At 50.9% G+C, this 19,281-nt stretch overlaps 19 non-coding genes across 19 annotated transcripts; 12 read left to right on the top strand and 7 right to left on the bottom strand.

The window, feature by feature from the left end:
* Positions 1–7,393: 7,393 nt before the first annotated feature.
* Positions 7,394–7,466, top strand: trnaf-gaa (transfer RNA phenylalanine (anticodon GAA)). Its single transcript has one exon. It is a non-coding gene; the product is annotated as a tRNA-Phe (tRNA).
* Positions 7,467–7,575: 109 nt separating this feature from the next.
* On the top strand, positions 7,576–7,648 carry trnav-aac (transfer RNA valine (anticodon AAC)). Its single transcript has one exon. It is a non-coding gene; the product is annotated as a tRNA-Val (tRNA).
* A 574-nt stretch (positions 7,649–8,222) lies between these two features.
* On the bottom strand, positions 8,223–8,294 carry trnah-gug (transfer RNA histidin (anticodon GUG)). Its single transcript has one exon. It is a non-coding gene; the product is annotated as a tRNA-His (tRNA).
* Positions 8,295–8,980: 686 nt separating this feature from the next.
* Positions 8,981–9,053, top strand: trnav-cac (transfer RNA valine (anticodon CAC)). Its single transcript has one exon. It is a non-coding gene; the product is annotated as a tRNA-Val (tRNA).
* A 621-nt stretch (positions 9,054–9,674) lies between these two features.
* trnad-guc (transfer RNA aspartic acid (anticodon GUC)) lies at positions 9,675–9,746 on the bottom strand. The gene has a single exon. It is a non-coding gene; the product is annotated as a tRNA-Asp (tRNA).
* A 1,024-nt stretch (positions 9,747–10,770) lies between these two features.
* Positions 10,771–10,843, top strand: trnaf-gaa (transfer RNA phenylalanine (anticodon GAA)). Its single transcript has one exon. It is a non-coding gene; the product is annotated as a tRNA-Phe (tRNA).
* A 109-nt stretch (positions 10,844–10,952) lies between these two features.
* Positions 10,953–11,025, top strand: trnav-aac (transfer RNA valine (anticodon AAC)). The gene has a single exon. It is a non-coding gene; the product is annotated as a tRNA-Val (tRNA).
* Positions 11,026–11,599: 574 nt separating this feature from the next.
* trnah-gug (transfer RNA histidin (anticodon GUG)) lies at positions 11,600–11,671 on the bottom strand. The gene has a single exon. It is a non-coding gene; the product is annotated as a tRNA-His (tRNA).
* A 694-nt stretch (positions 11,672–12,365) lies between these two features.
* Positions 12,366–12,438, top strand: trnav-cac (transfer RNA valine (anticodon CAC)). The gene has a single exon. It is a non-coding gene; the product is annotated as a tRNA-Val (tRNA).
* A 621-nt stretch (positions 12,439–13,059) lies between these two features.
* On the bottom strand, positions 13,060–13,131 carry trnad-guc (transfer RNA aspartic acid (anticodon GUC)). The gene has a single exon. It is a non-coding gene; the product is annotated as a tRNA-Asp (tRNA).
* A 1,024-nt stretch (positions 13,132–14,155) lies between these two features.
* Positions 14,156–14,228, top strand: trnaf-gaa (transfer RNA phenylalanine (anticodon GAA)). Its single transcript has one exon. It is a non-coding gene; the product is annotated as a tRNA-Phe (tRNA).
* A 109-nt stretch (positions 14,229–14,337) lies between these two features.
* On the top strand, positions 14,338–14,410 carry trnav-aac (transfer RNA valine (anticodon AAC)). Its single transcript has one exon. It is a non-coding gene; the product is annotated as a tRNA-Val (tRNA).
* A 574-nt stretch (positions 14,411–14,984) lies between these two features.
* trnah-gug (transfer RNA histidin (anticodon GUG)) lies at positions 14,985–15,056 on the bottom strand. The gene has a single exon. It is a non-coding gene; the product is annotated as a tRNA-His (tRNA).
* A 694-nt stretch (positions 15,057–15,750) lies between these two features.
* On the top strand, positions 15,751–15,823 carry trnav-cac (transfer RNA valine (anticodon CAC)). Its single transcript has one exon. It is a non-coding gene; the product is annotated as a tRNA-Val (tRNA).
* Positions 15,824–16,444: 621 nt separating this feature from the next.
* Positions 16,445–16,516, bottom strand: trnad-guc (transfer RNA aspartic acid (anticodon GUC)). Its single transcript has one exon. It is a non-coding gene; the product is annotated as a tRNA-Asp (tRNA).
* Positions 16,517–17,540: 1,024 nt separating this feature from the next.
* trnaf-gaa (transfer RNA phenylalanine (anticodon GAA)) lies at positions 17,541–17,613 on the top strand. Its single transcript has one exon. It is a non-coding gene; the product is annotated as a tRNA-Phe (tRNA).
* A 109-nt stretch (positions 17,614–17,722) lies between these two features.
* trnav-aac (transfer RNA valine (anticodon AAC)) lies at positions 17,723–17,795 on the top strand. The gene has a single exon. It is a non-coding gene; the product is annotated as a tRNA-Val (tRNA).
* A 574-nt stretch (positions 17,796–18,369) lies between these two features.
* On the bottom strand, positions 18,370–18,441 carry trnah-gug (transfer RNA histidin (anticodon GUG)). The gene has a single exon. It is a non-coding gene; the product is annotated as a tRNA-His (tRNA).
* Positions 18,442–19,135: 694 nt separating this feature from the next.
* Positions 19,136–19,208, top strand: trnav-cac (transfer RNA valine (anticodon CAC)). The gene has a single exon. It is a non-coding gene; the product is annotated as a tRNA-Val (tRNA).
* Positions 19,209–19,281: the final 73 nt, after the last annotated feature.

The raw sequence follows: 19,281 nt of genomic DNA, 5'->3' as shown, positions 1-19,281 counted from the left end.
CAGGAGATCACACACTGTATTGTTATTATTGAGAGACAAGCTCACTGTTCCTCAGGCTGGGACAGGAGATCACATTGTATTATTATTATTGACAGATAAACTCATTGTTCCTCAGTGTTATTATTATTGAGAGTCTGGCTCCCTGTTCCCCAAGCTGGGACAGGAGGTCACACACTATATTATTATTATTATTGAGAGACAAGCTCGCTGTCTGTTCCTCAGGCTGGGACAGGAGATCACACACTGTACTATTATTATTGAGAGACAGGCTCAGTGTTCCCCAGGCTGGGACAGGAGATCACACACTGTATTATTATTATAGAGAGACAGGCTCACTGTTTGTTCCTCAGGCTGGGACTGGAGATCACACACTGTTCTATTATTATTGAGAAACAGGCTCGCTGTCTGCTCCTCAGGCTGGGACAGGAGATCACACACTGTATTATTATTATTGAGAGACAGGGTCACTGTCTGTTCCTCATGCTGGGAGAGGAGATCGCACACTGTATTATTTTTATTGAGAGACAGGTTCGGTGTCTGCTCCTCAGGCTGGGACAGGAGATCACACACTGTTGTAGTGTGCTCTCACGAGGCACCAGTTCTGTAGGGGTTTGGGCATTTACTGGGACAATTATTAATTGTGGCAGTTAATCACAAAATTGATTCTTTTAATGGTCTCAGAATCCAACCATGCGAGATAACTCAAACAACGCACACACAGGTACTAATACACGAGGATACATTCATTAATATATATAATATGCATGTAAACCAAACAGATCTTATCGTAAGGGTTATCAGAATACAAAAGATATATATTCATTCAGTTACAAAGAGTTACACATATCAAGAGGACATACGTTCGGTATATCATTCATTTAGACCGTTTCGTAATTTAACTTGGTTACAACTTCTGCATTAGATACTCAAAACAAGTACACAACTCTTAGGAATTAAATTGATATCAACTGGTTGGGATAACAATAGAATTCTGGAGCAGTAATGCAGTGAAGTTGAATACTCATCCAATCTCTGGGGATTCAGATCTCCTGCGGGCACAAGCAAATGCAGGCTTGTTGCTGTCCAATCCGCACTCTCTGGCTCCGTACCAGGCTGTGCTGTGCGGCTTGTGACGGTGCGCTGCTGATGCTCTCTGAATACTGGCTAGTTAGTTTTGGCTGAAACTAGCGAAGTTTGTGCACAGGAGAAAAGATGACTGTGAGTCCCAGCAGGTCAGGAAGAAGACCAGTTCGTTCCTGATGAAGCGCTAGTTCTGAATAGTGATTCAGCTGTCCACAGTTCTGACCTTTTCAAGAGGCCTGCTGCTGGTGCTAACCTCGGGTGGATCCTCTGGTTACTCTCTGGCAACCTCCGCTCTCGACTCTTAGAACAAAGGAAAGTTCTGGCACTTGGACACACTGGCCGTTCCGTGGTGGTCCAGGCTGAGTCTCAGGATGGTCAGGAGGCGCGCTGCGAGAATGTCCTGCCCTTGGGAGCCTTTCTGCTCCTGGGCCGTCCTGCCCTGGAATTGTCTCACACTCCTGGAATTCTCCTTTGAATTCCCTTTAGAATAGTCTTGGAGTTCTTTGTTGCCTGTTTTTACCTGGAGGAACTTCAGTTCATTCATTGGATGAAAGTTTCATGGGCATCAGAGTCCCACGTGGGTTACTCGGCCCTACCAGTCCCTGATTGGTTGATCAAGGTGAGATATGAGTCACTTACTCCTGACACTTAGGAATGCAGTCCAGATGTCCATCTGGCACTCCCTAGACAGTTAGGCGCCAATGGATGCCCATTGATCATGATAGCCAGGCTTAGCTAAATGCATCCCCATTTGGGAGCTGTCCCTTATCAAAAGAAAACATCTTTAAATCAGCCTGCCTGAATAGCTTCTCTGTGGCTGCACCACAGAGGTGAAGAGAGAGATGGGGCCTCATTTGGGAAAGCACAGCAACACTTAATTCTGTCTTATTAACAAGCATTGCCGCTACAATTAGTAGGAAGAAAGATACAATGTTTTGAAAATGTAATATGTTTTAAAGGATTAAAGGGAAAAGAAATACTTTATATACGCAAACTAATTCAACTGAGCTCCTCTAAACAATATCGCCTGAAGAATTGCCAAAGCACAGTGTATGAATTTGGGTGACACTGGGGGAAAAGGATCACAACATTGAAAACCACAAAGCTTATTTTCAACAGCAAAATTTGTGCTTGAAAATATTTGACAAAAAAAGGAATATTACATGCACGGAAACCAATATTTACCACTAGGGTAGAATGCCGCATAGAACAGTTGGATAGAAGGTTAGTGTAACTCTATAGTGCATCACAGAGGTCAGTCTCTTCCCCCTCATTATGCAGGCTGACTTGTTCACAGTGAACTGTCCTCCAGCGATAGTCAGCTGTAATCACTGACGCAGACATGATGTTAATACTCTGACAGCATCTTGGCTGATTTGGTTAAAGTGTTTTCCTATTAAACAGGAGATTCTGTGCTCAAATCCCAGCAGTGTCTTTCTTCCTGTCTTGTCTTACAAAATGTATCACTATGGATGATTACATGCAGCTTGATTTTGTTTAATGCAAGTTTTCATTCCCTTTCTGATGGCTCTCTACAGTAATTTTAAAAGTACTAATCGGGATGGATTACTGTACATATCCTCAGTAAAGGGGAATATATAAGTAGTGACTATCCAAATTGCATTTTTGTGTGAAACACATTTCAGAAAATCGAAAACCAATTTTCAAAACTCACAATAACAAGACAAAGGCAAAAGATAAGTTCACTTGCACTTTATGCATATTTACCACAACCTTGCCTTCTGATCATAAAAAGTCTTAATTTTAATGTAGCAGTTTTAAATGGGACATTCAGAACATGACATATGAGAATATATGGTTAACCGAGGATGAGCAAAGGATGATCGCACTTTCTGCTTATTGCTATGAACCTACCCCTGGTTATAAAAATGTCTCAAAATTCTGACACTGAGGTGTGAGACACAATGTAACAGGCTCTCATAATCCCGAAATACAAGAAATTTTACTGTAGCATTTTATAAATTTGACCCTGTGAACATTGCATGTCCCTCCTTCCTCATTACCAAAACATCTCAATGTCCCGGCACTATGTACATTTGTAATTACAACACTTCACTGTTTCATTTCTGAGTTGTGACATTGTGAACATGGCATGTTAAAGTATATAGAAAATCTAGATCAGAACAGGCTAAATGCAATTCCTAGTGATTTATCATTTTCTTACTTTCTAAATGAAAAAAATATTTTTTCAGTGATTATGACACTTCAGTATGACATAAAATATGCTTCAATGACAGAATAAATAATAATAATAAATAAGCATGGAAAAAATACCCAAAGTGGACATTCATAGTTGTGATAATAGAATGTTAGATATCGGGTGGGTAGCTGCGTCAGCATGCGTAGGCTGCAAAGGAACAATTAAAGCACTATTCCTGCTGAAAAGAAAAGAATCACAATGTTTCGGCTGTGGATCCTTCTTCAGGTGTGAGAAAGACAGGGCAGTAAGCAAAGATAATTTTCTTTGCTGAATGCAGTTTATCGCTGATGACAACATCAAAGACATTAAGGAGTTTTTACGGTTAAAAGCTCCACATCAACTTCCTTCCATAACTAACCTTATCAGATCCCTCAACTCCCAACTCTTCCAGTTTCTCACTTCAGAGAAGGATAAAAAACTCAAAATTCTCTACAGAGAAAAACCATCAACACCCTTATCACCTCCACCAATCCTAACCTTGGTGTTACTACACCTCTGACCTTTCCCTTTCACCCCTTTGCATCCTCAGCTAACATATTTTAATAGTACAACAAAATTACAATAGATTGTACAGTATTTATGTTTAAAATTAAGGTAAATGTGTCAAAATATCGAAGTCCAAATGCACGGTGCTAATGTAACAAAGCTCGCAAGTTCTTAAACAAATCTGCATTGTATTTTTAAAATATTTCAGCAAAGGATGCAACGGGGGTATAAATGACGACTCGACTTTTTCTTGGGTGAATTTGGTTTTCTGGGGAGTTGCGATGTTGGGCATACAGTAATTGGACATTTCCCGGTGATTCTGACACGTGTTAAGCTCTCGCATTTCCTGCAAAAATTAAAATGGTTAAGGTTTCGCTGAGAAATCCAATCGACCTTTGCGAAGACAATGTTTACATCGCAAAAGAAACACGTTCCTGGGTGGATTCGAACCACCAACCTTTCAGTTATGAAATCGAACGAGCGACACAGATGGAATGGTGGGTCCGTGTCTCACATCACAACATTTCGGTTAAAAAAAAATCTTTTTTTTGCCAGCTGGTAATATTTCTTCTGCACTGATAATCAAGAATTGATTTTCATTTCTCGCAAGCTGTGTGAATTTCTTTAAATACAAGTTTTCCAGAAAGGAAATGAATACATGCATTTAACGAAATCTCAAGCCCTTTGTGATAGTCCGAAATGGTACGTTATGTACCACAAGATAGGAAAAAAAACATGACTGGGATTTTCAGCTACGTGACCTACGGTACCAGACTGGGGTAAAGTTACCTTGAAGTTCGAAAACGATTTTGGCACGCCTGTAGCGTTTACACGAAACCTCTTAGAATCGCGAGAATACTTGCTTTGTGTATAAAATACATTGTCAATGCTTTCTCAGCCTTTACTTTTTCGTTTATATGACATTTTCCCGTGGTAAAGTTAGCTTGAAGTTCGAAAACGATTTTGGCACGCCTGTAGCGTTTACATGAAACCTCTTAGAATCGCGAGAATACTTGCTTTGTGTATAAAATACATTGTGAATGCTTTCTCAGCCTGTACTTTTTCGTTTATATGACATTTTTTTGACCAATCACGAATATTATTTTGTCCATATCTTCGCAACGGAAGCACAGAACGCCTTCAAACCAAATGCATTTTAAAGACCACGACATGTAGATATTTCCACAGCCTCTACATCAAAGTATCAGTGAGCTAATTATCTTTTTTTAAACCTCCGGTTTTTCATCGATGCGTAATTACGCACTAACTGGAACCCGGGGGACCGCTGTATACACAAGTTCACAACGCGAGAAATACTGTTCAATACGGCTTCATGCGAAAAACGCGTATATGACCATAGGCAACAGAATAGCGCAGTCTCCAAATACTCCGACTGTAAGCACGGGAATAAAGCTTTGTCTGAATTCTGAAACCCTTCCTTTACGTCCTGTTTTCATTCAGGTAAGAGTCAACTATATGCACAATACTACTGACAGCAGGAAGATTAAAATATTCTTTACTCAGCACCTTATTAAAAACAGCTCCCCTGATGTTCAAACCGATTTTTTAAACAGAACACTGACACAGCTTTGCGTTCTGAATCTCTTTTTCTCTTGCTTCTATTTAATGTGGCACAATGCACTGGGATAGGGGTATTCTGTTCACAAACCAATAGCATTTAAACCACAGCACCCACAATGCTGCAAGTAAGTGTTTTGCACACTAAGAGAGCGATGTCTTCCTCGTTAGTATAGTGGCAAGTATCCCCACCTGTCACGCGGGAGACCAGGGTACATCAGGACACGCATTGAAGTGAAAGCAGGATGCGCTGCGACATGCACTGTGAAGATCCCGCCACACTAAGAGGTAAGTGGGTCTGTTGGATCACAGCGCTAGGCGAATCCCCAAACAGTGTGCGTGGCAACAAACGAAACGGGCCTGTTTCCGCCCGGTTTCGATCCGGGGAAATCGGGCCCAGTAGTGGCGGGATCTGTACAGTACATGTCACAGCGCATCCTGCTTTCACTTCAATGCGCGTCCTGATGTACCCCAGTCTCCCGCGTGACAGGTGGGGACAGGTGACAGGTCCTATACTAACGAGGAAGACATCGCTCTCTCCGACCCCCGGCATCGTGTCCCGACCCACCGTGCTGGAAGCCGACGCGTGCTGTGATTCCTTTACGGAGCAGAAATGACAACCGAGGAGCCGAGAGATCATTTCAGCATTTCGCGTCTGAACGGAAAACACAAACGACCAACTCGGAATGACTTGCTTTTGACGCTTCTCAAAGCGTTCTTTGTGCATCGAACAGACCCACTCACCTCTTAGTGTGGCGGGATCTGCACAGTGCATGTCGCAGCGCTTCCTGCTTTCACTTCAATGTGCTTCCTGATGTCGAGTCGTGTGCCGTGCGGAGGCTCTGAAAGCGAGAGCAATGAAAAGGTGCACGACGCTGTGAAAGAAAACAGAGAAGTGAAAGGCAGTCATTCTCTAAGGAGGTGAAATAAAAGCTACTCCCCGTTGGGGAATCGAACCCCGGTCTCCCGCGTGACAGGCGGGGATACTTGCCACTATACTAACGAGGAAGACATCGCTCTCTCCGACCCCCGGCATCGTGTCCCGACCCAGCGTGCTGGAAGCCGACGCGTGCTGTGATCCCTTTACGGAGCAGAAATGACAACCGAGGAGCTGAGAGATCATTTCAGCATTTCGCGTCTGAACGGAAAACACAAACGACCAACTCGGAATGACTTGCCTTTGACGCTTTTCAAAGCGTTCTTTGTGCACGACGACTGCGCCGCCTAGCAGATACAAATGGGTTGTACAACTTTGAACTAGCAAATGGAAGAGGGCTAAGCCCCCTCTCTTTTAGCCCAGGTTCGATCTGTCTCCCAGAATCACCAGGGTGCACACACACACACCCGTGCCGTTGAAGTGCTCTGCTTCATTTCTAAGGGCAACTCAACATTCACTCCTACCCCGAGTGCAGAAAAGACAGCATCCACAGCAACAACAGCTCAGGTCTCTGCACAGGAGCAAAGCTGCCCTCATCTCCTCTGCTCTGCGGCTCCTGCGGAGTGGAGTCCTGCCTGGAGCCGTGTTTGCAGGCGGCGGCTCCCTGCGCCCTGTCTGTGCGTCGTGTCCAAGAGCTCCTGGGAGGAAGAGAGAGCCCTCCCACTCGGGGGCTTTTCCACGGTCTGTGTGAGGAGGGGCGGGTGTGTCCAGTAGCTTATAGAGCGGAAGCCTGGGGCGGCGGAGAGCTGTGATCATGCAGACCTTGAGACCTCTTTGTCTGCTTTCCCGCCCCCCGTCCGCCCAAGCTCTGCTCCAAAGTACCCCAGCAACCCCTCACACCTGCACGTGTCACAACCTAAGGTGCGGTCATGAGACACCCATGGCGTGTCGTTCTGTTCTTGCTAATTGTTTCCTGCCCGTCGCAGGCAGGAGTCCATGCGAGGAAGATGCGCTGGACAGAGCTCAGAGGGCGCAGCTGGGTGGCTTTCCTTCTGAGTGACGTTCCTGCAACACTCTCCCGCTACTCTTGGTGCGCTCATGCCACAACACAGGAAGGCTGGAGCAGGTGGCTGTGGGCTTTGCGCACTGCCGAAATAGCTCAGTTGGGAGAGCGTTAGACTGAAGATCTAAAGGTCCCTGGTTCGATCCCGGGTTTCGGCATTTTGTTTCATCGCGCCCTTTGTTCCTCTCTCCAGCGCCACCTGCCTAAAGTGACGCGTCCCTTTCTCAGCCCGAAACGCAAGCGAGACACCAGCAGCAGTCCCTACAGGTTTCCGTAGTGTAGCGGCTATCACGTTCGCCTAACACGCGAAAGGTCCCCGGTTCGAGACCGGGCGGAAACAGCCTCGTTTTGCACGCTCCTGTACTTCACAGAGGTCTTGAGCGACCGGTCATTTGTTCCCAATGTATTTCCGGTGCCTTCGTGCACTCTTGTACCAAACGCACGTTCCTTCTGTACGCGGAGCCGATCATTTGCAATTGGGCTGTGCCGACAGACCAGGTCGAGCTCTGTCGGCTCAAAAGCAGCGCAGGACCTGCAAGAACAACAGAAAGATTAGCATCCAGCGGGGGCCTCTTAGTGAGCCCAAGAGCTCATCAAGAATCGGCTCCAGCAACAGGGCTGGGCGCATTGTTCCATTCTCCGCCCACTCTCGGTGTAAACAAGTCCCTCCTGGTCTCTGCTTGAAATGCACTTTCCTGCGTTTGCTTTGGTGTAACTGGCTTCCCCTGCATGGGCGAATGTGAAGAAGATCCTTAGTAAGTCATTGAAGAAAACCGAGAAGAGGTCGGAGTGGCCTCTGTCGTTCATCAACGATCCAGTCAGGCAGTACTCCTCTGTAAAGCGCCGTTCGTTCACGTCGATTGGCTTTTTTTTGCCTTCATTCGCGCGAGTAGTAAAAGCAGACGCCCCTATTCTGCCGTGACCCGGATTCGAACCGGGGTTGTTGCGGCCACAACGCAAAGTACTGACCACTATACGATCACAGCGAGTTACCGAGACACACGCGGCAGGGCGGAAAGGGCTGTGCTCTCTTCGTGTGACATAATTCGGAAAAGTCCTGACGTTGCATTTCAACTGAGCCCCAGTATACATCGACACTCTGAGTGACAACTCTCTTGCGTGTTTTCTCATATTTATGTAGTTTGCTTGCTTGATGCCGTGAACAGCATGGTTGTTCGCTGCCATATAGTCTAGCGGTTAGGGTTCCTGGTTTTCACCCAGGCGGTTCGACTCGGTTTTGCCTCCTGCTTTCCAAAAGATCAGCACCGTGTACGAAAGAGCCGCATTAAAACTACTCGAACGTGCAAAACGTGCGAGAAGAGGGGGCGCTTGTTTCCAACCGAAACTTCTCGCGTGTGAGACGAGCTGATCATCGCTGTGGGAGGGTTACTCTGGTAGACAGGGCTGACCTTCGGCAATAGGATTTATAGTCTCCAAGATGATATTTGCACTTTCTGGAGAGGCGATTTTCTCCACTTCAGTAGCCCGATTTCGTCGATTGCGTGGAGAGGGCTGTAGAATGTGGCGCCGCCTTTCCTGCTCCGTCCATGACAGGCGTGCTGGTCTCTGGAGAGAGAGCACGGTCCATCAGCGCACTCCAATAAAGGCACTGGAAGCAGCTAAATCGCATTGGCGAAGCTCAGCGCTGGGCCGCTGGGCACGTCTTACCACCGTTTCCGTAGTGTAGTGGTTATCACGTTCGCCTCACACGCGAAAGGTCCCCGGTTCGAAACCGGGCGGAAACAGACATCTTTTGTCGCCAGGCACAAAAGGGGATTGGGGATTCGCCTAGCGCTGTGATCGAACAGACCCACTGGACCCACCTCTTAGTGTGGCGGGATCTGCACAGTGCATGTCACAGCGCATCCTGCTTTCACTTCAAGGCGCGTCCTGATGCACCCCAGTCTCCCGCGTGACAGGTGGGGACAGGTGACAGGTCCTATACTAACGAGGAAGACATCGCTCTCTCCGACCCCCGGCATCGTGTCCCGACCCACCGTGCTGGAAGCCGACGCGTGCTGTGATTCCTTTACGGAGCAGAAATGACAACCGAGGAGCCGAGAGATCATTTCAGCATTTCGCGTCTGAACGGAAAACACAAACGACCAACTCGGAATGACTTGCCTTTGACGCTTCTCAAAGCGTTCTTTGTGCATCGAACAGACCCACTCACCTCTTAGTGTGGCGGGATCTGCACAGTGCATGTCGCAGCGCTTCCTGCTTTCACTTCAATGTGCTTCCTGATGTCGAGTCGACTGCCGTGCGGAGGCTCTGAAAGCGAGAGCAATGAAAAGGTGCACGACGCTGTGAAAGAAAACAGAGAAGTGAAAGGCAGTCATTTCTCTAAGGAGGTGAAAGAAAAGCTACTCCCCGTCGGGGAATCGAACCCCGGTCTCCCGCGTGACAGGCGGGGATACTTGCCACTATACTAACGAGGAAGACATCGCTCTCTCCAACCCCCGGCATCGTGTCCCGACCCAGCATGCTGGAAGCCGACGCGTGCTGTGATCCCTTTACGGAGCAGAAATGACAACCGAGGAGCCGAGAGATCATGTCAGCATTTCGCGTCTGAACGGAAAACACAAACGACCAACTCGGAATGACTTGCCTTTGACGCTTTTCAAAGTGTTCTTTGTGCACGACGACTGCGCCGCCTAGCAGATACAAAGGGGTTGTACAACTTTGAACTAGCAAATGGAAGAGGGCTAAGCCCCCTCTCTTTTAGCCCAGGTTCGATCTGTCTCCCAGAATCACCAGGGCGCACACACACACACACCCGTGCCGTTGAAGTGCTCTGCTTCATTTCTAAGTGCAACTCAACATTCACTCCTACCCCGAGTGCAGAAAAGACAGCATCCACAGCAACAACAGCTCAGGTCTCTGCACAGGAGCTAAGCTGCCCTCATCTCCTCTGCTCTGCGGCTCCTGCGGAGTGGAGTCCTGCCTGGAGCCGTGTTTGCAGGCGGCGGCTCCCCGCGCCCTGTCTGGGCGTCGTGTCCAAGAGCTCCTGGGAGGAAGAGCGAGCCCTCCCACTCGGGGGCTTTTCCACGGTCTGTGTGAGGAGGGGCGGGTGTGTCCAGTAGCTTATCGAGCGGAAGCCTGGGGCGGCGGAGAGCTGTGATCGTGCAGACCTTGAGGTGTCACCTCTTTGTCTGCTTTCCCGCCCCCCCTCCGCCCAAGCTCTGCTCCAAAGTAGCCCGGCAACCCCTCACACCTGCACGTGTCACAACCTAAGGTGCGGTCATGAGACACCCATGGCGTGTCGTTCTGTTCTTGCTAATTGTTTCCTGCCCGTCGCAGGCAGGAGTCCATGCGAGGAAGATGCGCTGGACAGAGCTCAGAGGGCGCAGCTGGGTGGCTTTCCTTCTGAGTGACGTTCCTGCAACACTCTCCCGCTACTCTTGGTGCGCTCATGCCACAACACAGGAAGGCTGGAGCAGGTGGCTGTGGGCTTTGCGCACTGCCGAAATAGCTCAGTTGGGAGAGCGTTAGACTGAAGATCTAAAGGTCCCTGGTTCGATCCCGGGTTTCGGCATTTTGTTTCATCGCGCCCTTTGTTCCTCTCTCCAGCGCCACCTGCCTAAAGTGACGCGTCCCTTTCTCAGCCCGAAACGCAAGCGAGACACCAGCAGCAGTCCCTACAGGTTTCCGTAGTGTAGCGGCTATCACGTTCGCCTAACACGCGAAAGGTCCCCGGTTCGAGACCGGGCGGAAACAGCCTCGTTTTGCACGCTCCTGTACTTCACAGAGGTCTTGAGCGACCGGTCATTTGTTCCCAATGTATTTCCGGTGCCTTCGTGCACTCTTGTACCAAACGCACGTTCCTTCTGTACGCGGAGCCGATCATTTGCAATTGGGCTGTGCCGACAGACCAGGTCGAGCTCTGTCGGCTCAAAAGCAGCGCAGGACCTGCAAGAACAACAGAAAGATTAGCATCCAGCGGGGGCCTCTTAGTGAGCCCAAGAGCTCATCAAGAATCGGCTCCAGCAACAGGGCTGGGCGCATTGTTCCATTCTCCGCCCACTCTCGGTGTAAACAAGTCCCTCCTGGTCTCTGCTTGAAATGCACTTTCCTGCGTTTGCTTTGGTGTAACTGGCTTCCCCTGCATGGGCGAATGTGAAGAAGATCCTTAGTAAGTCATTGAAGAAAACCGAGAAGAGGTCGGAGTGGCCTCTGTCGTTCATCAACGATCCAGTCAGGCAGTACTCCTCTGTAAAGCGCCGTTCGTTCACGTCGATTGGCTTTTTTTTGCCTTCATTCGCGCGAGTAGTAAAAGCAGACGCCCCTATTCTGCCGTGACCCGGATTCGAACCGGGGTTGTTGCGGCCACAACGCAAAGTACTGACCACTATACGATCACAGCGAGTTACCGAGACACACGCGGCAGGGCGGAAAGGGCTGTGCTCTCTTCGTGTGACATAATTCGGAAAAGTCCTGACGTTGCATTTCAACTGAGCCCCAGTATACATCGACCCTTCGACACTCTGAGTGACAACTCTCTTGCGTGTTTTCTCATATTTATGTAGTTTGCTTGCTTGATGCCGTGAACAGCATGGTTGTTCGCTGCCATATAGTCTAGCGGTTAGGGTTCCTGGTTTTCACCCAGGCGGTTCGACTCGGTTTTGCCTCCTGCTTTCCAAAAGATCAGCACCGTGTACGAAAGAGCCGCATTAAAACTACTCGAACGTGCAAAACGTGCGAGAAGAGGGGGCGCTTGTTTCCAACCGAAACTTCTCGCGTGTGAGACGAGCTGATCATCGCTGTGGGAGGGTTACTCTGGTAGACAGGGCTGACCTTCGGCAATAGGATTTATAGTCTCCAAGATGATATTTGCACTTTCTGGAGAGGCGATTTTCTCCACTTCAGTAGCCCGATTTCGTCGATTGCGTGGAGAGGGCTGTAGAATGTGGCGCCGCCTTTCCTGCTCCGTCCATGACAGGCGTGCTGGTCTCTGGAGAGAGAGCACGGTCCATCAGCGCACTCCAATAAAGGCACTGGAAGCAGCTAAATCGCATTGGCGAAGCTCAGCGCTGGGCCGCTGGGCACGTCTTACCACCGTTTCCGTAGTGTAGTGGTTATCACGTTCGCCTCACACGCGAAAGGTCCCCGGTTCGAAACCGGGCGGAAACAGACATCTTTTGTCGCCAGGCACAAAAGGGGATTGGGGATTCGCCTAGCGCTGTGATCGAACAGACCCACTGGACCCACCTCTTAGTGTGGCGGGATCTGCACAGTGCATGTCACAGCGCATCCTGCTTTCACTTCAAGGCGCGTCCTGATGCACCCCAGTCTCCCGCGTGACAGGTGGGGACAGGTGACAGGTCCTATACTAACGAGGAAGACATCGCTCTCTCCGACCCCCGGCATCGTGTCCCGACCCACCGTGCTGGAAGCCGACGCGTGCTGTGATTCCTTTACGGAGCAGAAATGACAACCGAGGAGCCGAGAGATCATTTCAGCATTTCGCGTCTGAACGGAAAACACAAACGACCAACTCGGAATGACTTGCCTTTGACGCTTCTCAAAGCGTTCTTTGTGCATCGAACAGACCCACTCACCTCTTAGTGTGGCGGGATCTGCACAGTGCATGTCGCAGCGCTTCCTGCTTTCACTTCAATGTGCTTCCTGATGTCGAGTCGACTGCCGTGCGGAGGCTCTGAAAGCGAGAGCAATGAAAAGGTGCACGACGCTGTGAAAGAAAACAGAGAAGTGAAAGGCAGTCATTTCTCTAAGGAGGTGAAAGAAAAGCTACTCCCCGTCGGGGAATCGAACCCCGGTCTCCCGCGTGACAGGCGGGGATACTTGCCACTATACTAACGAGGAAGACATCGCTCTCTCCAACCCCCGGCATCGTGTCCCGACCCAGCATGCTGGAAGCCGACGCGTGCTGTGATCCCTTTACGGAGCAGAAATGACAACCGAGGAGCCGAGAGATCATGTCAGCATTTCGCGTCTGAACGGAAAACACAAACGACCAACTCGGAATGACTTGCCTTTGACGCTTTTCAAAGTGTTCTTTGTGCACGACGACTGCGCCGCCTAGCAGATACAAAGGGGTTGTACAACTTTGAACTAGCAAATGGAAGAGGGCTAAGCCCCCTCTCTTTTAGCCCAGGTTCGATCTGTCTCCCAGAATCACCAGGGCGCACACACACACACACCCGTGCCGTTGAAGTGCTCTGCTTCATTTCTAAGTGCAACTCAACATTCACTCCTACCCCGAGTGCAGAAAAGACAGCATCCACAGCAACAACAGCTCAGGTCTCTGCACAGGAGCTAAGCTGCCCTCATCTCCTCTGCTCTGCGGCTCCTGCGGAGTGGAGTCCTGCCTGGAGCCGTGTTTGCAGGCGGCGGCTCCCCGCGCCCTGTCTGGGCGTCGTGTCCAAGAGCTCCTGGGAGGAAGAGCGAGCCCTCCCACTCGGGGGCTTTTCCACGGTCTGTGTGAGGAGGGGCGGGTGTGTCCAGTAGCTTATCGAGCGGAAGCCTGGGGCGGCGGAGAGCTGTGATCGTGCAGACCTTGAGGTGTCACCTCTTTGTCTGCTTTCCCGCCCCCCCTCCGCCCAAGCTCTGCTCCAAAGTAGCCCGGCAACCCCTCACACCTGCACGTGTCACAACCTAAGGTGCGGTCATGAGACACCCATGGCGTGTCGTTCTGTTCTTGCTAATTGTTTCCTGCCCGTCGCAGGCAGGAGTCCATGCGAGGAAGATGCGCTGGACAGAGCTCAGAGGGCGCAGCTGGGTGGCTTTCCTTCTGAGTGACGTTCCTGCAACACTCTCCCGCTACTCTTGGTGCGCTCATGCCACAACACAGGAAGGCTGGAGCAGGTGGCTGTGGGCTTTGCGCACTGCCGAAATAGCTCAGTTGGGAGAGCGTTAGACTGAAGATCTAAAGGTCCCTGGTTCGATCCCGGGTTTCGGCATTTTGTTTCATCGCGCCCTTTGTTCCTCTCTCCAGCGCCACCTGCCTAAAGTGACGCGTCCCTTTCTCAGCCCGAAACGCAAGCGAGACACCAGCAGCAGTCCCTACAGGTTTCCGTAGTGTAGCGGCTATCACGTTCGCCTAACACGCGAAAGGTCCCCGGTTCGAGACCGGGCGGAAACAGCCTCGTTTTGCACGCTCCTGTACTTCACAGAGGTCTTGAGCGACCGGTCATTTGTTCCCAATGTATTTCCGGTGCCTTCGTGCACTCTTGTACCAAACGCACGTTCCTTCTGTACGCGGAGCCGATCATTTGCAATTGGGCTGTGCCGACAGACCAGGTCGAGCTCTGTCGGCTCAAAAGCAGCGCAGGACCTGCAAGAACAACAGAAAGATTAGCATCCAGCGGGGGCCTCTTAGTGAGCCCAAGAGCTCATCAAGAATCGGCTCCAGCAACAGGGCTGGGCGCATTGTTCCATTCTCCGCCCACTCTCGGTGTAAACAAGTCCCTCCTGGTCTCTGCTTGAAATGCACTTTCCTGCGTTTGCTTTGGTGTAACTGGCTTCCCCTGCATGGGCGAATGTGAAGAAGATCCTTAGTAAGTCATTGAAGAAAACCGAGAAGAGGTCGGAGTGGCCTCTGTCGTTCATCAACGATCCAGTCAGGCAGTACTCCTCTGTAAAGCGCCGTTCGTTCACGTCGATTGGCTTTTTTTTGCCTTCATTCGCGCGAGTAGTAAAAGCAGACGCCCCTATTCTGCCGTGACCCGGATTCGAACCGGGGTTGTTGCGGCCACAACGCAAAGTACTGACCACTATACGATCACAGCGAGTTACCGAGACACACGCGGCAGGGCGGAAAGGGCTGTGCTCTCTTCGTGTGACATAATTCGGAAAAGTCCTGACGTTGCATTTCAACTGAGCCCCAGTATACATCGACCCTTCGACACTCTGAGTGACAACTCTCTTGCGTGTTTTCTCATATTTATGTAGTTTGCTTGCTTGATGCCGTGAACAGCATGGTTGTTCGCTGCCATATAGTCTAGCGGTTAGGGTTCCTGGTTTTCACCCAGGCGGTTCGACTCGGTTTTGCCTCCTGCTTTCCAAAAGATCAGCACCGTGTACGAAAGAGCCGCATTAAAACTACTCGAACGTGCAAAACGTGCGAGAAGAGGGGGCGCTTGTTTCCAACCGAAACTTCTCGCGTGTGAGACGAGCTGATCATCGCTGTGGGAGGGTTACTCTGGTAGACAGGGCTGACCTTCGGCAATAGGATTTATAGTCTCCAAGATGATATTTGCACTTTCTGGAGAGGCGATTTTCTCCACTTCAGTAGCCCGATTTCGTCGATTGCGTGGAGAGGGCTGTAGAATGTGGCGCCGCCTTTCCTGCTCCGTCCATGACAGGCGTGCTGGTCTCTGGAGAGAGAGCACGGTCCATCAGCGCACTCCAATAAAGGCACTGGAAGCAGCTAAATCGCATTGGCGAAGCTCAGCGCTGGGCCGCTGGGCACGTCTTACCACCGTTTCCGTAGTGTAGTGGTTATCACGTTCGCCTCACACGCGAAAGGTCCCCGGTTCGAAACCGGGCGGAAACAGACATCTTTTGTCGCCAGGCACAAAAGGGGATTGGGGATTCGCCTAGCGCTGTGATCGAACAGACCCACTGGACCCACCTCTTAGTGTGGCGGGATCTGCACAGTGCATGTCACAGCGCATCCTGCTTTCACTTCAAGGCGCGTCCTGATGCACCCCAGTCTCCCGCGTGACAGGTGGGGACAGGTGACAGGTCCTATACTAACGAGGAAGACATCGCTCTCTCCGACCCCCGGCATCGTGTCCCGACCCACCGTGCTGGAAGCCGACGCGTGCTGTGATTCCTTTACGGAGCAGAAATGACAACCGAGGAGCCGAGAGATCATTTCAGCATTTCGCGTCTGAACGGAAAACACAAACGACCAACTCGGAATGACTTGCCTTTGACGCTTCTCAAAGCGTTCTTTGTGCATCGAACAGACCCACTCACCTCTTAGTGTGGCGGGATCTGCACAGTGCATGTCGCAGCGCTTCCTGCTTTCACTTCAATGTGCTTCCTGATGTCGAGTCGACTGCCGTGCGGAGGCTCTGAAAGCGAGAGCAATGAAAAGGTGCACGACGCTGTGAAAGAAAACAGAGAAGTGAAAGGCAGTCATTTCTCTAAGGAGGTGAAAGAAAAGCTACTCCCCGTCGGGGAATCGAACCCCGGTCTCCCGCGTGACAGGCGGGGATACTTGCCACTATACTAACGAGGAAGACATCGCTCTCTCCAACCCCCGGCATCGTGTCCCGACCCAGCATGCTGGAAGCCGACGCGTGCTGTGATCCCTTTACGGAGCAGAAATGACAACCGAGGAGCCGAGAGATCATGTCAGCATTTCGCGTCTGAACGGAAAACACAAACGACCAACTCGGAATGACTTGCCTTTGACGCTTTTCAAAGTGTTCTTTGTGCACGACGACTGCGCCGCCTAGCAGATACAAAGGGGTTGTACAACTTTGAACTAGCAAATGGAAGAGGGCTAAGCCCCCTCTCTTTTAGCCCAGGTTCGATCTGTCTCCCAGAATCACCAGGGCGCACACACACACACACCCGTGCCGTTGAAGTGCTCTGCTTCATTTCTAAGTGCAACTCAACATTCACTCCTACCCCGAGTGCAGAAAAGACAGCATCCACAGCAACAACAGCTCAGGTCTCTGCACAGGAGCTAAGCTGCCCTCATCTCCTCTGCTCTGCGGCTCCTGCGGAGTGGAGTCCTGCCTGGAGCCGTGTTTGCAGGCGGCGGCTCCCCGCGCCCTGTCTGGGCGTCGTGTCCAAGAGCTCCTGGGAGGAAGAGCGAGCCCTCCCACTCGGGGGCTTTTCCACGGTCTGTGTGAGGAGGGGCGGGTGTGTCCAGTAGCTTATCGAGCGGAAGCCTGGGGCGGCGGAGAGCTGTGATCGTGCAGACCTTGAGGTGTCACCTCTTTGTCTGCTTTCCCGCCCCCCCTCCGCCCAAGCTCTGCTCCAAAGTAGCCCGGCAACCCCTCACACCTGCACGTGTCACAACCTAAGGTGCGGTCATGAGACACCCATGGCGTGTCGTTCTGTTCTTGCTAATTGTTTCCTGCCCGTCGCAGGCAGGAGTCCATGCGAGGAAGATGCGCTGGACAGAGCTCAGAGGGCGCAGCTGGGTGGCTTTCCTTCTGAGTGACGTTCCTGCAACACTCTCCCGCTACTCTTGGTGCGCTCATGCCACAACACAGGAAGGCTGGAGCAGGTGGCTGTGGGCTTTGCGCACTGCCGAAATAGCTCAGTTGGGAGAGCGTTAGACTGAAGATCTAAAGGTCCCTGGTTCGATCCCGGGTTTCGGCATTTTGTTTCATCGCGCCCTTTGTTCCTCTCTCCAGCGCCACCTGCCTAAAGTGACGCGTCCCTTTCTCAGCCCGAAACGCAAGCGAGACACCAGCAGCAGTCCCTACAGGTTTCCGTAGTGTAGCGGCTATCACGTTTGCCTAACACGCGAAAGGTCCCCGGTTCGAGACCGGGCGGAAACAGCCTCGTTTTGCACGCTCCTGTACTTCACAGAGGTCTTGAGCGACCGGTCATTTGTTCCCAATGTATTTCCGGTGCCTTCGTGCACTCTTGTACCAAACGCACGTTCCTTCTGTACGCGGAGCCGATCATTTGCAATTGGGCTGTGCCGACAGACCAGGTCGAGCTCTGTCGGCTCAAAAGCAGCGCAGGACCTGCAAGAACAACAGAAAGATTAGCATCCAGCGGGGGCCTCTTAGTGAGCCCAAGAGCTCATCAAGAATCGGCTCCAGCAACAGGGCTGGGCGCATTGTTCCATTCTCCGCCCACTCTCGGTGTAAACAAGTCCCTCCTGGTCTCTGCTTGAAATGCACTTTCCTGCGTTTGCTTTGGTGTAACTGGCTTCCCCTGCATGGGCGAATGTGAAGAAGATCCTTAGTAAGTCATTGAAGAAAACCGAGAAGAGGTCGGAGTGGCCTCTGTCGTTCATCAACGATCCAGTCAGGCAGTACTCCTCTGTAAAGCGCCGTTCGTTCACGTCGATTGGCTTTTTTTTGCCTTCATTCGTGCGAGTAGTAAAAGCAGACGCCCCTATTCTGCCGTGACCCGGATTCGAACCGGGGTTGTTGCGGCCACAACGCAAAGTACTGACCACTATACGATCACAGCGAGTTACCGAGACACACGCGGCAGGGCGGAAAGGGCTGTGCTCTCTTCGTGTGACATAATTCGGAAAAGTCCTGACGTTGCATTTCAACTGAGCCCCAGTATACATCGACCCTTCGACACTCTGAGTGACAACTCTCTTGCGTGTTTTCTCATATTTATGTAGTTTGCTTGCTTGATGCCGTGAACAGCATGGTTGTTCGCTGCCATATAGTCTAGCGGTTAGGGTTCCTGGTTTTCACCCAGGCGGTTCGACTCGGTTTTGCCTCCTGCTTTCCAAAAGATCAGCACCGTGTACGAAAGAGCCGCATTAAAACTACTCGAACGTGCAAAACGTGCGAGAAGAGGGGGCGCTTGTTTCCAACCGAAACTTCTCGCGTGTGAGACGAGCTGATCATCGCTGTGGGAGGGTTACTCTGCTAGACAGGGCTGACCTTCGGCAATAGGATTTATAGTCTCCAAGATGATATTTGCACTTTCTGGAGAGGCGATTTTCTCCACTTCAGTAGCCCGATTTCGTCGATTGCGTGGAGAGGGCTGTAGAATGTGGCGCCGCCTTTCCTGCTCCGTCCATGACAGGCGTGCTGGTCTCTGGAGAGAGAGCACGGTCCATCAGCGCACTCCAATAAAGGCACTGGAAGCAGCTAAATCGCATTGGCGAAGCTCAGCGCTGGGCCGCTGGGCACGTCTTACCACCGTTTCCGTAGTGTAGTGGTTATCACGTTCGCCTCACACGCGAAAGGTCCCCGGTTTGAAACCGGGCGGAAACAGACATCTTTTGTCGCCAGGCACAAAAGGGGATTGGGGATTCGCCTAGCGCTGTGATCGAACAGACCCACTGGA

Source organism: Lepisosteus oculatus, chromosome 14 (genome assembly GCF_040954835.1).
Source record: "Lepisosteus oculatus isolate fLepOcu1 chromosome 14, fLepOcu1.hap2, whole genome shotgun sequence".
Classification (NCBI taxonomy): Eukaryota; Metazoa; Chordata; class Actinopteri; order Semionotiformes; family Lepisosteidae; genus Lepisosteus; species Lepisosteus oculatus.
The sequence above is the reverse complement of the archived record's forward strand: the minus strand, read 5'-3'. Positions and strand labels throughout refer to the sequence as shown.